The 17,544-nt window shown below is 42.9% G+C and overlaps 1 long non-coding RNA gene across 2 annotated transcripts in view; it reads right to left on the bottom strand.

Annotated features, from left to right (window-relative positions):
• The window catches only part of LOC307191524, a 63,242-nt gene extending 45,952 nt beyond the window's left edge, over positions 1-17,290 (bottom strand). Inside the window, exons 1-2 of one of the 2 annotated variants that reach the window (XR_013829794.1) lie at positions 17,188-17,290; positions 638-819 (exon numbers count right to left, since the gene is read on the bottom strand). This is a non-coding gene — a long non-coding RNA (uncharacterized lncRNA). The remainder of the gene's footprint in view (positions 1-637; positions 820-17,187) is intronic. The other variant, XR_013829795.1, reaches the window with a different exon arrangement.
• Positions 17,291-17,544: the final 254 nt, after the last annotated feature.

The following is a 17,544-nucleotide window of genomic DNA, read 5'->3' as shown; positions in this document are numbered from 1 at the left end:
AGCTGCTGTTTAAAAAGGGATAATGGACTGTAGGAGCAAAGACTCCTTTGAGGGTACAGGCTGAGCATTATGGGTATCCTCAGGAGGGAGAGGAGGAAAAGTACTAAAGAAAACGCAAGAAAACACAAATTATAGAAATAGAATTTTGCCTAGGCCTGCTATAGTTTCTTCATTTTCAGACAAGGTACAGTCTTTTTCAAATATATAATTGCTGTCTGGCTTGTTTTTTTTTTTTTTTTTTTTTTTTTGCAGTACGCCGGCCTCTCACTGTTGTGGCCTCTCCCGTTGCGGAGCATAAGCTCCGGACGCGCAGGCTCAGTGGCCATGGCCCATGGGCCCAGCCGCTCCACGGCATGTAGGATCTTCCCGGACTGGGGCACGAACCCGTGTCCCCTGCATCGGCAGGCGGACTCTCAACCACTGCGCCACCAGGGAAGCCCTGTCTGGCTTGTTTTAAAAAAAACTACTAATCATATGTATTTCCAGTTTAGTCTCTTTATTCTAGTAAAATGTTCTATTGCATAGCTGCACTATGATTTTTAAATAATGTATAGAATTTCTACCCACAGAGATTCATAAAATGTTTTGCTTGCTTGGTAACATTGTTGTATAATAATATAATTAAAACCTGACTTACCAGTCCTCCATAGCTAGTGATGTATGTTTCATCTCCCTTTTTGAGGAAATCTTCAATAAGCACTGAATTCTCACTTGGCGACAGGTATTGTATTTAGCACTTAGTTCTGAGTTCCTTGAGGATGGCAACTGGGCTTAGTCTCAAAGACTCTCTGGGGCTGGTCCAGTGGAGATTTAATGAAGCTTTGGATGAAAAAGACAGATTTAAAGTAAGGCCAATAATAACTAATGAAACTGTTCTTTGGGAATCAAAACTAAATAAAACAAACCAACAGCTTCTGAGTTAGGCTTTCAGGTAACTCTCTGCCCACTGGACCCAATTTCTCCATGCTGTGGGTTTGAATCTATTCCTCTACATTGGGTGCAATCATTGTCTCATTACTCCTATTTTCTAAGTGGAATTAAATGACTCTGCCTGCCTGTGACCATGGTAAAAAGAAGCTTCATCTTGGGAACGTTTTGAGGAGCCTTTCCCCTTGTTAAGAGAGTTTTTAAATAAAGGTAAAATCATGATTCAGTAAACATAAAATGAACAATGTGGAAGATTTTATTTAACTCATTAATTAATGAGGAAATCAGATGTTACCACAGGTTCAAAGGAGAATTTTAAAAACCACACACAGATACAGGCCATCAGGAATGCTGAAATGGATTTACAAATAGATATAAAACTGGTCAATATCCACTGGGAGATAATCAGCTGTGTTTCACTGGACAAAATTCATTTGCATTTCAGTGGACAAGAGTCATCTGCATTACAACCTATATTAGTTTCCTAGGGCTGCATAAGAAGTACCACAAACTAGGTGACTTAAAGAAATTTATTGTCTCACAGTCTGGAGGTTAGAGGTCCAAAATTAAGATGTTGGCTGGGGCTTCCCTGGTGGCGCAGTGGTTGGGAGTCTGCCTGCCGATGCAGGGGACGCGGGTTTGTGCCCCGGTCCGGGAAGATCCCACATGCCGCGGAGCGCCTGGGCCCGTGGACCGTGGCCACTGGGCCTGCGCGTCCGGAGCCTGTGCTCCGCAACGGGAGAGGCCACAGCAGTGAGAGGCCCGCGTACCACAAAAAAAAAAAAAAAAAAGGATGTTGGCTGGACCAAGCTCCCTCTGATGCTGTAGGGGAGAATCCTTCTTGTCTTCGCCAGCTTCTGATGGTTTGCTGACAATTCTTGGCATTCCATGGCTTGCAGCTGTAGCATTTCAATCTCCGCCTCCAACACAACATGTCGTTCTCCCTTTATGTGTCTCTATCTCTATGTCTTTTCTCTTTTTATAAGGCCATCAGTCATATTAGATTAAGGGCCCACCGTACTCCAGTATGACCTTATCTTAACTAATAATACCTGCAGTGACACTGAGGTATTGAGGGTTAGGACTTACAACGTATCTTTTGAGGCAACACAATTCAATCCATAATACTACTCGTTTTCTACAAGTACAGAATTGTAAAATAGCTCAAAGGTAATGAAAGACATGACACCTAGTAACTGTTCTTTGCTCATTTCAGTCTTTCACAGTTTTTCCTAATACTCATCCTAGGTTGCCCCCAAATGTGGAGATCTTTACTCCACGCTGGCCACCACTGCTATGCTTGTTGAAAGACAGGAAGCTTTACTGTTTCTGGACTAGGTGGGTACAGAGGCCTTTGCTGCAGCTCAGAGGAGCCCCAGTGCTCAATTCCAGGTGCTACCGTAAGGTTGCCAGGTAACCAGGCACACACTTCTGAGGTGGTGCCTCAGAAGTCTGCTGCAAGGGTGAGGCCAGTGTCTGTGTAATACAGAAGAATAAATCTGACTCCATATTAGATCTGTTTCTTTTACTTTAACCTTTGTATTCTATTGCTTTTGCTTTGAGTTAAGAATATTGCCTATAGCCTGAAATACATAGGACAGCCCATTCTCAAAGCTCTGACCTTTCAGGGTACATACAACACTTTTCCATTTATATAATCAGTTGCAGAACAGAGAATAACACTTGTCTTGTTGGAGGTTTACAGGAACACTGTGACCTGACCTACCTACGTGGACAGCTACAAGAACAAAGGATTCCTACACCAAGAAGTCTGCAACAACCAACAACGCCCCTCCCTCAACCTTGCCTTTAAAAATGTTTTCCTGAAATCCTTCAGCGAGCTTGGGGTTTTGGGGGCACGAGCAAACCCCATGGTTTGCATGGCCCTGTGATAAACCTTTTTCTGCTCCAAACTCCGAGGTTTTGGTTTGGCCTCGCTGTGCGCTGGGCACACAAACTCGCATTCAGTACCATCTGCTCTTCCTAAAATGGCCAAACTCTATCCTGTTCTCTGTCTTAGGGGCATCCACTGTCTGCTCTGCCCTTCCCACACTCCATTCCTTTCCTGGACAGTCTCTCAAGGTGCCTGCACATACTCTTGCTTTCTTTCTCCCCGCTGGGGTGAGAGTCAGAGGATGAATTTCTCTTTCTAACTCATCCTTGCAACATCTTTCACTGACCCTGTACAGGGAAAACTGTGATGGGCTTTTGCCATCAGAAGACGCTGAGTCAACAGCTGTGCTGCATTTGGAGACTGGAGAACAGACTGGTGAGTCTGAGAAAGGTTGATGTTGAATAACAGGGGTTTCCAGCTCAGCTTGGGTTAAGAGCAAAGCACTCCATTCTGATGATACCAATTTTATCATGCTGCTGCTTAAATTGCACCCCTCAAATAAAACTGCCTCCTCTTCTCTCCCTCCAGCTTATCCTTCTCTGGGAAGCAATGGCACCCAATTGGTAAGCAGAGGAGCCCAGTTCCACTACTTCTGACGTTTTTCCACCTTCTGTAAGAAAACTGGGCCTGGTGGTGCTTCTCAACCAGTTCTGCTTGTCCCCAGTGGGTCATTTCATTAACCCCTGACTGTCTTGCCGGGCTTTTAGCAATCTGTGTGTGGTTCGACATTTGTTGTTTAGAAATGCTTTGTCATCCTTAACGTATTTAATCTTAGCAGCTTGATGACATTTTCCCTAGTGAATACTCATTTACCTAAATAGACTCCCAAACCCCTCCAAGACCCCGAATCTTTACTTTAAAACAGATGTGTAAAAAAGTGATTCGGCTTCCTTCCCCCACAGGTGGCATTTGGCAATGTCTGGAGACATTTGTTATTGTCACAACTGTGTGGCTGCTACTGGTATCTAGTGGGTAGAGGCCAGGGATACCACCAAATATCCTACAGTGCAGTAGACATGCCCCCGCACCCCTGACAAAGAATCATTAAGTCCAAAATATCGACAGCGCTAAGGTTGAGAAACCTTCTTTAAAAGAAAGAGATAATTACCTTTAAAAAAAATTACAAAATAATGCACGATCCTTATGGAAAACATTTAAAATAAGACAAGCTAAAAAGAAAAATGTAAATCTCTTGAAAACTCACAAAAGTACATTTTCTGCTAAGGTTAAAATTTTTTTTTCTTAAAGATATGTTAAGAATAATTTGACTCCTTTCTCATTCCCAGTAAAACTTAGAAGCAAAATATTTATTCTTGTTTTTTTTGTAAAATGCAATGAATTGAAGCAAGTTGGCCCAAGTGCTTATGGGCTAGTAGGAGGGAAAAGCAAAGTTACAAATAAGGACTAAAGCTCTTTCTTTAATGCACTGGACTGATTCCAGATGTATTTCTAGATATGAAATGCCACCAAAAGTGCAGAGCCAAGAACCTTGCCATAGGTGTAGGAAATTCCTTGGCCTCCTGCTTCCCAGTGAGCCGCTGGAATGTGAGAACGTGTTAGCAGTAGACCATGGGGCTTCAGTAGTAGGAGGAGGCTGGCTATTGGCTATTTTTAAAATGGAAGGCTTCTAAAATAGTGAGATGTTAAAATAATAACCTGTGAAAGGAGAGAAGCCCTTCTGTGGAGTATAAAGCCAGAGACAATGTGGCACCAACCTGGGAGTGTCTCTGAGTGACGTTCTGGCCACGTGGGAATACAGGAAAGTGGGTGGCTGAGTGTACATGGGGACTCTGTCTGGCAGCAGCTGAAGTAGCTGAGTGTGAGCAGACGAGTGTGGTTACAGAGAGAAGTAGACCCAGTGAGCGCCCTGCTGTTCCGGAATATCTTGGAGAAAGTGGAGTATTGAGGGGACCAGACACATTTCCTCACCAAGAACTTCCTGAGCTCCCAGTCTGTGGCAGACTGTGCAGGGCTAGATGTCAGGGGCACAAAGATGAATCAGGTTTTTGTTAAGTGGAGGAAGCCATAGAGTTTGCTGAGTCTGGGGCTACTTCTTTACTTTCCTAAACAGGAAGTTGCCAGCTCTTGAAATTTAGGGCCAGTGCAGAAATTTTAGAGCTGCTTTTCTTCGACTAGGTTGTATCAACATAATTAACTGAGACTGAATCTAGGCAGAGGCTGTCAGAAGTTTATCAAAAGGGCTTTTTCTTGTAAAGGAAGCATGATGGGACGGGTCGGTGCCTCTTCGTGAATTAAGTTCCCTCAGCTAAAAAGTGCTTCAAGTCTCAAGCTGTATAAGTGGAAATGGCTGCAGACAGCAAGGCAGATGTGAATAAAAGCAAGTCAGCAAAGAAGGAGTGAGAAGCTGAGGTTTGAGATCCAGGGTGGAGTGGAACTAGAGTAATAGCTTGTTTAAATTAAAAAATTTAGGTGACATCAGTGTGGTTTGTAACAAGACACTCTATACTTGTAATCTACCCAATGGCTATGTAATTAAACAAATTATTATGGAAAATCTGAAACATAAATAAAAGTAGAAAGGATAGTATAAAGAACCTAATGTACTCATCACCCAGTTTCACCACTTTTTAATAAATGGCCTATTTTGTTTCAGCTCTCCCCCCACCTACTCAATTCCCCAGTAATTTTGAAGCAAATTCCAGACAATTTATTATTTCATTTGTGTATATTTCAGTATGTATCTCTAAAATGACACAGAATATAATTTGAATTTCGGGTCTTTGTGTAGTGCAGAGCTATGCTCTAAAATAACACTGTAGATATGAAAACATGCTGAAGAGAAGGGAAAGTATCATCTCCTCAGAAAGGCTTCACCTGCTCCTTCCTAGGCTGAGGGGAAGGTCCTTCATCTGTGCTTCCCTGGTGCCCTGTGCATACCTGGATCACTGCCCCCAACACACTGTGTAGAAATGATTGTTTGCTTGTCTGTGTCTCTGCTAGTGTCACACTGATATTTAATACTCAGTAAAAATCCATGCACTCCCCACATTTCCCAGCCTCCTCTGGAGTTAGGTTGGGGCATGTGACCACTTCAGGCCAATGCCCTGTAAGTGGGACTAATAGGCCAATTTGCACCCAAGCCTTGAAAAACCAGTGTTCTACCTCCATGCTTGTTCTTCCTTTCTTGTGGCCCTGGAAGCCACATGTGAGATGGTGGTGTTCCAATACGGAGGGAGCCTGAATCCCTGTGTCACTGGATGGACAGGAGTCTTACTGGCCTAGGACTCCTAGGCCAGTAAGCCATAGGACTTTGTAGGAGTGAGAAATGAAATTCTGCTGTGCTAAGCCACTGATGTTTCAGGGTGTATTTATTAACTTCAGCATAAGACAGCCTATCCTCACTAATACAAATTAGACTGAAACTTCCTCTAGGTCAGGGGCTATGTTCTCCATTACTATATCCTTGGTACGTCTCATTGTGCTTGGCACATAGTAGGTTCTCATTAAATGTTTGACAGGAAGGAAAGATTAAAAAGAAGGAGGGAAGGAAGAAAAAAAGAAAGGATGAAAAGAAAGAAGAGAAGAAAGCGAGTAAGCTAGCTTGTTCGGAAGTGCCAAGATTAAATATGAGTTCAAAATTTCTGACTCTTTGGGGGCGATAGTAGTAAAAACCAACCAACCAACCAACCAACCAACCAACCAACCAACCCATAGAGCTCTCTTTCAGAAGTTTTCTGAAGCCCTATCCTAAGAAGTGTATCTTATACTATCGCTTTGTTTTGCCGACTGATACATATACAAAACTAAGATTTACAAGTCAAGTGTCTCATCAGTGCTACATTCCTACATTTGGGGACTTTGTTTGTATCTTCTTGTGCTCATTGGCACCACCTCCCTCAGCCCTTCATTTGCCTCTCTGGTACCCTGGCTCAATGCATACCTCCTCTGTGCCAGACAGGTTCCAGGTGCTGGAATGTTGGAGTGGGCAAGAAAAGGCACGGGCCTTGTCCTCTAGTGAATGGCACGACAGTGCTATGGGTGCGCTGGAGGGACCCCAACTTATCTCGGGGTAAGAGGGAGGGCTTTCTGGAGAAAGCATCTCTGGCACATCCTGGAGTAGAAGTTAGTCAGGGTCAGGGTTCCATCGTCAGTGCCTTGTTGTGTCTCCGGTATCCAACTGTCTCACCTCTTCTTTTCCTCCTTGCCCTCCTCTCTACTTAGGTTTTTCTCCTAAAACCTAAGTGGTACTTTGTGTACTTCCTCCTGCACCTGCAGGGCAACAGATGATCACACCAAGTGTATCTGGTGAAAAAGTTCTCAGTCTAGTTCCCAGCATTTGCTACAGATCGCTGGGAGATGTGCTTCCAGGGATGGTGTGTGCATGTGTGGTGTCAACAGCCATCAACGTGCTGGAAGGCAGCTGCACTCTGCAGGGATTCAGGGAACCAAACCTGATGTTACTACCCCTGTGCCTGGAAAGGGAATCGCTGGGAGACAGGAAGGGAGGAAGTTTCCATCGTAACCACTGTGTCATCTTCATTTCTCATCCTTGTACATATTTCACCAAAAACTTAGTAATGATAGAATTTCCCAGTCTTCTTTTTGGCTCATTTAGAAAAGATGACCACATAGCTCCAGAAAGTGTCTGTGTCCACGGAGCACTGTGGGTAATCTCCTAAAGCTGGTTTCAGCAGTTACCTAGCTAGGTTTGGTGTTAGGAGAGGGTTTAAATTTTTTTCAGTGCAATATGGTTTGCAATATCCTGCAGCTCCCATTAGCTTTAGCCTGACCCCTTCAGCATGTGAGGATGGGTCTGAAGAGCTGGGAGCCTCACCCTAGATGGGGCCGTGAAGAGTTTGGTACCAGGCTGGGCTTTATCTGACGATGCTGCACCTTTTTCTTCTAAGCTAGCTCATTCCCTGTGGCTAAAGCTAGAACCTTAATTTAGCAAATGCCAGGAACTAGGTGGCCTTTAAAAGAAACCATCTTCTGGTTATCCTTGGCAAAAGCAGGAACGCTTTTAAAGAACCCACTTTTGCATTTGGCCCATGTTTGGGAGAAAAGGCCTATTATGTTGAGGGATGTGGGAGAAATTACAGGGATATTCCTCCCTGACTCCTCCTTTGCTTCTCTCATTTAAATCCAGTGAAGGATCTCAGCTTCATTCCCCCACAGAGAGAGAATTTCCAGAAGGAGGGAACGCCTACTCTTTTTTAAAAATAGTTGTTACTGTGATGCTGATTCTGCCATAGTACACAGCACAGAGCAGCAGTGAACACTCGGTGGAAAAGGCAAACATTTTTCAAAAGTGAGTTTCTCGAGGCTACCGTCACCCTGATACCAAAACCAGACAAAGATGTCACAAAGAAAGAAAACTACAGGCCAATATCACTGATGAACATAGATGAAAAAATCCTCAACAAAATACTAGCAAACACAATCCAACAACACATTACAAGGATCATACACCATGATCAAACAGGATTTATCCCAGGAATGCAAGGATTCTTCAATATATGCAAATCAATCAATGTGATAAACCATATTAACAAACTGAAGGAGAAAAACCATATGATCGTCTCAATAGATGTAGAAAAAGCTTTTGACAAAATTCAACACCCATTTATGACAAAAACCCTCCAGAAAGTAGGCATAGAGGGAACTTACCTCAACATAATAAAGGTCATATATGACAAACCCACAGCCAACAACGTTCTCAATAGTGAAAAACTGAAACCATTTCCTCTAAGATCAGGAACAAGACAAGATTGTGCACTCTCACCACTATTATTCAACATAGTTTTGGAAGTTTTAGCCACAGCAATCAGAGAAGAAAAAGAAATAAAAGGAGTACAAATCGGAAAGGAAGAAGTAAAGCTGTCACTGTTTGCAGATGACATGATACTATACATAGAGAATCCTAAGGATGCTACCAGAAAGCTACTAGAGCTGATCAATGAATTTGGTAAAGTAGCAGGATACACTTTTAACGCACAAAAATCTCTTGCATTCCTATACACTAATGATGAAAACTCTGCCAGAGAAATTAAGGTAACACTCCCATTTACCACTGCAACAAAAAGAATAAAATACCTAGGAATAAACCTACCTAAGGAGACAAAAGACCTGTATGCAGAAAACTATAAGACACTGATGAAAGAAATTAAAGATGATACAAATAGATGGAGAGATATACCATGTTCTTGGATTGGAAGAATCAACATTGTGAAAATGACTCTACTACCCAAAGCAATCTACAGATTCAATGCAATCCCTATCAAACTACCAATGGCATTTTTCACAGAACTAGAACAAAAAATTTCACAATTTGTATGGAAACACAAAAGACCCCGAATAGCCAAAGCAATATTGAGAAAAAAATGGATCCGGAGGAATCAGGCTCCTGGACTTCAGACTATATTCCAAAGCTACTGTAATCAAGACAGTATGGTAGTGGCACAAAAACAGAAATAAAGATCAGTGGAACAGGATAGAAAGCCCAGAGGTAAACCCACGCACATACGGTCACCTTATTTTTGATAAAGGCAGCAAGACTATACAATGGAGAAAAGACAGCCTTTTCAATAAGCGGTGCTGGGAAAACTGGACAGCTACATGTAAAAGAATGAAATTAGAACACTCCCTAACACCATACACAAAAATAAACTCAAAATGGATTAAAGACTTAAATGTAAGGCCAGACACTATAAAACTCTTGGAGGAAAACATAGGCAGAACACTGTATTAAATCACAGCAAGATCCTTTTTGACCCACCTCCTAGAGAAATGGAAATAAAAACAAAAATAAACAAATGGGACCTAATGAAACTTCAAAGCTTTTGCATAGCAAAGGAAAACATAAACAAGATGAAAAGACAACCCTCAGAATGGGAGAAAATATTTGCCAATGAAGAAACTGACAATGGATTAATCGCCAAAATTTATAAGCAGCTCATGCAGCTCAATATCAAAAAAACAAACAACCCAATCCAAAAATGGGCAGAAGACCTAAACAGACATTTCTCCAAAGAAGATATACAGATTGCCAACAAACACATGAAAGGATGCTCAACTTCACTAATCATTAGAGAAATGCAAATCAAAACTACAATGAGCTATCACCTCACACCAGTCAGAATGGCCATCATCAAAAAATCTACAAACAATAAATGCTGGAGAGGGTGTGGAGAAAAGGGAACCCTCTTGCACTGTTGGTGGGAATGTAAACTGATACAGCCACTATGGAGAACAGTATGGAGGTTCCTTAAAAAACTAAAAATAGAACTACATACAACCCAGCAATCCCACTACTGGGCATATACCCTGAGAAAACCATAATTCAAAAAGAGTCATGTACCACAATGTTCACTGCAGCACTATTTACAATAGTCAGGACATGGAAGCAACCTAAGTGTCCATCGACAGATGAATGGACAAAGAAGATGTGGCACATATATACAATGGAATATTACTCAGCCATAAAAAGAAACGAAATTGAGTTATTTGTAGTGAGGTGGATGGACCTAGGGTCTGTCATACAGAGTGAAGTAAGTCAGAAAGAGAAAAACAAATACCATGTGCTAACACATGTATATGGAATCTAAAAAAAAAAAAAAGGGTACTGAAGAACCTAGGGGCAGGACAGGAATAAAGACGCAGACGTAGAGAATGGACTTGAGGACACAGGGAGGGGGAAGGGTAAGCTGGGACGAAGTGAGAGAGTGGCATGGACATATATACACTACCAAATGTAAAAGAGATAGCTAGTGGGAAGCAGCCACATAGCACAGGGAGATCAGCTCAGTGCTTTGTGACCACCTAGAGGGGTGGGGTAGGGAGGGTGGGAGGGAGACCCAAGAGGGAGGAGATATGGGGATATTTGTATATGTATAGCTGGTTCACTTGGTTATAAAGCAGAAACTAACACACCATTGTAAAGCAATTATACTCCAATAAAGATGTTAAAAAAAAAAAACAAACGAGGAAAAAAAGTGAGTTTCTCCTACCTACCAATCTCTATGATATAGTATGAGGCTTAAAGATGTAATGAAGTTATTTCTAGAAGATAAAAATGAGTAATTTACTTTACAGTGGTCATAAATCTTTAACGGCAACATATTTTTATTTAAAAAGCATATTACTCTGAATCTATTCTACAGACATAAAATGTCCCAGTAAATAAGAATAGATGTATGAAAGATAGCAAAACTATGAAAATGAAATATCAACGTCTATTGATAGAGAACAGCTGAATAAATTATGATTCATCCATGCAATGCAATATTACACAACTATTAAGAAGACAAGTTTGATCTATGTATATTGCCCGGGAAGATGTTTATAATGTTGTTATGAGAAAAAAAAGTTTGCAGAGTGCTTTGTATGATATGACGCTATTGTTTTTTTTAAGGTGCAAATCCCACATTGTGAATATATGTTTGTGTGAACCTAGTGACGAAAAGATACACACCAGTCTTTAACTCTGATTTTCTCTTGTGGTTGCTGTGGGAGCAGAGCTGGAAAGAAGTTTATTCATTTTCTTATAAACCACTTTTGTGTTGATTGATTTGTTTCAATGAGCACGTTATAGCAAAAATTAATCATGGAAAGGCTTAATTTTAAATTAGAATATAAGTATAATATATGCATTGAGAGAAAAATGCAACATGTATCTTCTTGTTGCTTGTAAATCTTTGCTAACAAGTGGTTTTTATTCTAATAGCTTGTGGATGTCAAGTTCACAGGTATAAATCTAAAGTGGGTACTTTGGATGATAGGATAAGCCATGCAAATTTAGAAGGCTTTGATCTAAAGAGAGGGGAAAAAAAACTGGCAAGGCATATGATTTGGGGTGATTAAGGTGAGGCCATATATTATTAAAGGGGTGAAGTGGTATAGTAGCATTGTGGGTTGCCAATGCCCATAAGGGCCAATCGTGTTACTTTCATGTTGGGAGAAACTTGTCTGATTGGTTCCAAGGCCCAACAGGTGAGTTGTTCAGCTTACAGACATAGTTTCTGAAACTACAGCACTTATTGTGAGAGACAAGACAAGGAACAGATGTGGAGAGGACTTGGGGAAGGGGCTGGATGGGTGGTGGCACCCTGATTTCTACTGTGAAGAGGCATGGGGAGAATTTTACAGAAACAAAATCTTTACTCTGAAGTGCAGCATTCAATGCCCCTCTTCTCACTTCAGTACCCTTACGATGCCTGTCTTAAGGATTATTTGGTAGCAAGAAGCAAAAGCTCATTCAAATGATCTCAGGTGAAAAAAGGATCCATTACAAAAACATAGGACAATCGCATCAAACCTAGCTGCAGGAAGTACAAGTGGGCCTCCTAGGCACTGGAAAATGGTCAGACAACTTGTCTGCATGAGGGCCACCCTGGCATCTTTCATATCTGCTTCTTTTTTTCCTTCTTTCATTATCTCTCTCCCTCTCCACTATTGGCTTGCCATGGCTGCTCTGACGCCACATGACATCTCAAAGGTCAATGCCAGCATCTCTAGGCTGTAGCTTCTGAGTCTCTTAGTTCAAGACCACAGGACCAAGCACCTGATTGGTTGCTGGCCAGCCCATGAGTTAGCTTCCGAGAAAGGGCACCAGCAGGTAGACCATTGTCCACCATGTATGGCGCATCTCATGCCTCTTCCCCCACCACATCCTTTCACTTATTTTCCGTTCAGATCTCTGATCATCCTCGAACACTTAATTTATTCTCAAGCCTCTTTGCCTTTGCTCAAGGTGTCCCCAAAGCCTGACATATTCTTCCCCCATTCTTTGCCTCTCTCGAGGCACCTCATACTCTCAGACCTAGTTTAAATATCATCTCCAATATGTAACATAACCAAAAATCTCAATTCAAAATGAATTACTTCTTCCTCTGGGGCCACCACAATTTTTATTTATACTTCATACATCCTGCTTGCATGTCTCTGTGCATTTACTTCTCCACCTTCCCTCCCCCAAACGGGGGCACGTCCTGCTTATCTCTGTACCCTCCAAACCTTTCCCAGCAGCAGCAGGAGGGGCTCATAGCCGTTTCCTGAATTCAGGTGCCCTATAGCTTAACTGAATCATGCACATCTGGATTTACTTCCTCATTAGCATTGTAATAAAATGACAGAAAAGATTTCACCATTCTCTGTTAAATTCAGAGAAGTCACCATGTACATTTGAGATGAATTTTCCTCATCAAGGCATGAAAAGATATAAGGACAACAATGTGTTTGCACTTTTGTTTTCCAGAAAAAATGAAAAGTAACAAAAAAGGTGGTTTTTCAATGAGTTCTCAATAAATCAGAATTATTTAAAAATTAGCACCCTTATGCCCAATCAGGTTTCCTAGGGTTAGGTCTAAAGTTGCTCAAAGCTTCACTTGGGCAGTGTAAACAATGGTAATTACTTCTTCAGTGTCTGTAGTCTTTTGTTTGTTGGTTGGTTTGGTTTTTGGTGCTGCCTGAGTGATAACAGTGCCAAGTCGGCCCAGATGAGCTACTGTCCTTATTATGTCATTCTCAGGAAATGTCATTCATTCCTGGCCTTCTTTTCCTCTCACACCCCATATTCAACCCATCAGGAAATCCTATCCTCAAAGTAACTGGGGAGTCTGGCCATTTCCTGTCCCTTTCACTGTGACCACAGACCCTTTTACCAAGATCACTGCAAAACCCTCCTAACGTGTCTCCTTGTGGCCACCCAGTCTATTCTGGGTACAGTGGCAACACAGACCTCGGAAAACACAGGTCAGATCTTGCCACTCCTTTGTCCACAATCCCATTTCACTAGAAGAAAATCCAAGTCCTTCTCTAGACTGACTGGGTTCTGAATGACCCCTCCACTTGCTTCCCCGACCAGAAGCCAAAGGTCCTACATGAAGGTGTTAGTAGGACCATGCTCCCTCCGAAACCTCTAGGGGAGGATTCTTCCTTTGCCTCTTTCAGCTTCTGGTGGCCCAGACGTCCCTTGGCTGTGGCAGCATCCCTTCAATCTCTGCCTCCATCTTCACGTGGCCATCTTCCCTCCATGTGTGTTTCCACATGGTGTTCTCCTTGAGCGTCTGTGTCCAAATTTCCCTCTTCTTATAAACGCATCCGTCATTGCATTAGAGCATATCCTAATGACTTCATCTTAACTTGATTACATTAGCAAAGACCCTATTTCCAAATAGGTCACAACAGATCTTTTTTTTGTGGAAGGGGTGGGGGGTGGAGAGGATGACACAATTCAACCTGTAACAAACAAACACCAGGCAGCTTCTGCTCCCCCAGTTATCTGCTTGGCCCACTCCTTCAACTTCTTCAGGGTTTTGCTTACACATCATCTTCTCATAAGAGTATCTTTCAACGAAGCCTCTTCCAATGACCCCTTTTAATACTCCAGTCTGCCCCACCTCTCTGCACCAACTTCCAATACCTTTTACACTGCTCTTTTTTCCTCCCATCACACATATTATCTTTTAACATATTAGGTCATTTACCTGTTGAGTATGCTCACAGTTAGCTGTCTGTCCCAACACCACCACTCCCCTGATCTTGAGGAGTGGGGGAGACCATCTTTGGCTGTTATTCACTCATATATCCCATCTCCTATCACGGTGCCTGGCACATAGACACTCAATATATATCTGTAGAACTGACTGCTTTTGTATTTTTTAAAAGGAAAATGTATATCTGTATTTTTGGAGGTTCACTGTTTTCTAGCAGTATTGTCTATTTAAAAGAAAGTTAAATTTCAGGTTGATGCCATACTGAAGCACAGTATGTGATTAAGAGTTATGTGGGGCTTCCTGGGTGGCGCAGCGGTTGAGAGTCCGCCTGCCGATGCAGGGGACACGGGTTCGTGCCCCGGTCCGGGAAGATCCCACATGCTGCGGAGCGGCTGGGCCCGTGAGCCATGGCCGCTGAGCCTGCGCGTCCAGAGCCTGTGCTCCGCAACGGGAGAGGCCACAACAGTGAGAGGCCCGCGTACCACAAAAAAAAAAAAGACTTATGTGAACCTTTTCTTAGGCCGTTTTCCATATATTTATTATTTGTTCTGGGTGCTTTAAGAAATGGCAATCCATGTACTTACATTTCTCAATCCCATACTTAGGACAAAATATATAATAGTCTTGGGTTGTGGTTTCAATTAGCATAGCAAACCCAGTACATACTTTCTTCCTGGCATCTAGATTAAAGAGGCTGTTTTCACTTTCTAGCCCAGTTTTTATTTCTGCTTTCTCTTTTTCTCACTAAAAACATCTATGGTATCCACAATATATTGGTAGTTTAAAAAAGCAAGTCATCAGACAGAATCTACATTATTATTCCATTTTTGCAGATTAAAAACAATGTAGGTATAGATCATATATGTTTTACTATGAAAAAGAAAGAGTCTGGAACCATACACATCAAACATGGGATAGGGAGAGACTTTATACATTTTTATATTGTTTGGATTTTTAATAAAAAATGAATAGGTATTACTGTGGTAGTAAAAAGATTAAGAGGCAAATAAAAATCATAAAAAGCCTTCCTCGAGAGAGTGAGTTTTCCATGGCAGAAGGAACAAAGCTGTTGGATACTGAACACAGCATATTCTTCCATGAGGAAACCTGAGGAAGAAACTTTGTGCTTTTCTATTTACTGCCCTGGAAGCCAATCATAAACATGAATACAGAACTCAGCCATGTCTTTCAAATGTGTACTGAAAGACAGGAAGGAGATATAACAGTACCAACTGGTCATCATGGTGTGGTGGGATTGCAGTTGATTTTTTTGTTGAGTATTTTGCTTTTATTTTTATTTTTTACTGTATTAAAAACATGCATCCACGTACATGATGCTGACCAGGGATAGGAATGTCTTGGTGCCCCCCTGACTCCTGGGCCCAAGGAAATCCTTTCCTGCCACATGCAGATGAGGGTCTGCGTTCATGGGCTCCCACACAGCAGATTCACCCCTGGGCGTTCCTTCTGGGAGGGGAAGCCACTTTAAGGCTCCAGACACAAGCCCCCACTTTAGAGATATGGAAGTTCTGCAATCTCAGGGCTGCTTCCTAGCCCAGAGAGGATTTGGGAAAGGGACTAAATTGAGGAACCCACCTCTCTTCCTGTTGGGTTCACAACCACCCCCCACCCCCAAAGGAGTCATGTATTATATAAGTGGGCCACGTGGGCACCCTGAGCAAGGTGATTCTTGAAATGGCAGGGCCCAAACTCCGGAAGTGTCCATTGTTCAGCCCCTCCAATTCCAGCAAGGCAGTACACTTGGCAAGCTGGTTAACTGCCAGAGTCCAGAGACTAGTGTCTCTGGCAAAATGAACTCTGGGTTTGATATGGAGGTTGCCAAAGCAGAAGTTGTGATAGCGCTTCTCAAAGGCTGGCGTGCCTCACCATCACCCCGGGGGCTTCCCCTGCTCCACCCACAGTCTGATTAAGCAGTTCGCACTGATGAAATAAAAATTCGTACTCTGAGCCAAGTCAAGGAAAATTTAAACATAAAAAGTTTTCTCCGGGCTTCCCTGGTGGCGCAGTGGTTGAGAGTCCGCCTGCCGATGCAGGGGACACGGGTTCGTGCCCCGGTCCGGGAAGATCCCACATGTCGCAGAGCGGCTGGGCCCGTGAGCCATGGCCGCTGAGCCTGCGCGTCCGGAGCCTGTGCTCCGCAACGGGAGAGGCTGCAACAGTGAGAGGCCCGCGTACCGAAAAAAAAAAAAAAGTTTTCTCCGCCCTTTGGCTTTCTCTCCCCCCTCTGCTGTGCATTGTGTATCTGCATTAAGTATCGACCAAACCTCCCACTGGCAGAAACACCTGCTCAACCATAAAGAACATTCTCCTACCACCAACAAGGCAGCTCCTTAAAGATAACATTCCTTCTTAATCTTGCAAGAGGTCATGACCACCCATCACTTGGTACCTGCAGATCTGGACTGTACAAACTATCTACATCCACAGCCCTCTGTCTCAAAAACCTATAAAACTGTGCTTTGACCTCAAATGAGCAGAACAGTTCTCCAAGATTTCTGAGAGGCTGTTCCCAGGTTCTAATCCTCAATTTGGTGCGAATAAAACTTCTCATTCCTCTCTTAGATTGAAATTTTCGTCAATAGTACTCTGGGCCTAGGAATTAGAATTTGAATAAATACCCGTATACCGTTTTTCAACACGGGCTCTCGGACAGGATCCTCCTATTCTGCATAAATTACTTGCCCTTAGCGTCAGACTCCACAAGTTTAAGGAATCGGTCTCACAAGACGCCCTCACTTCAGATGCCGGCTGGGAGTCCAGGTCCCCAGGCCCCCCACACTTCTGTACGGTTCGGCTACAAATTCAAAGGTTCTCATACCAACCCCCTCTCTCCCGCCATTTTCGATAATTCACTGAAATGACTCATAAAACTCTGGAAAGCCCTATACTTACAATTACAGTCGTCCTTCAGTATTCTCAGAAGACTGGTTTCAGGAGATCCCACAGGTACCAAACGCCACCGACGTGCAGGCCCGTGCAGGCCCCCGACATAAAATGGCGCGGGGCAGTGACTACAGTAAGCCTTCCCTATGTGCGGGGTTTCGCATCTGCAGATTCAACCAACCACTGACCTTCAATTAGTAGCAGGTCGAATCTGCTGATGCGAAACGTGAGGTTATGGAGGGTCGACTGCACTGCTTTATTATAAATGACACAGCTCAGGATCAGACAAATAGATCTATAGGGGAAGTAGGAAGTAGGGGGCACAGAGCTTCTGTGCCTTCTCTGGGTGTGCCACCCTCTCAGCAC

Source organism: Stenella coeruleoalba, assembly GCF_951394435.1.
Source record: "Stenella coeruleoalba genome assembly, chromosome: 9".
NCBI lineage: Eukaryota > Metazoa > Chordata > Mammalia > Artiodactyla > Delphinidae > Stenella > Stenella coeruleoalba.
This window is presented reverse-complemented; position numbering and strand designations above follow the sequence as displayed.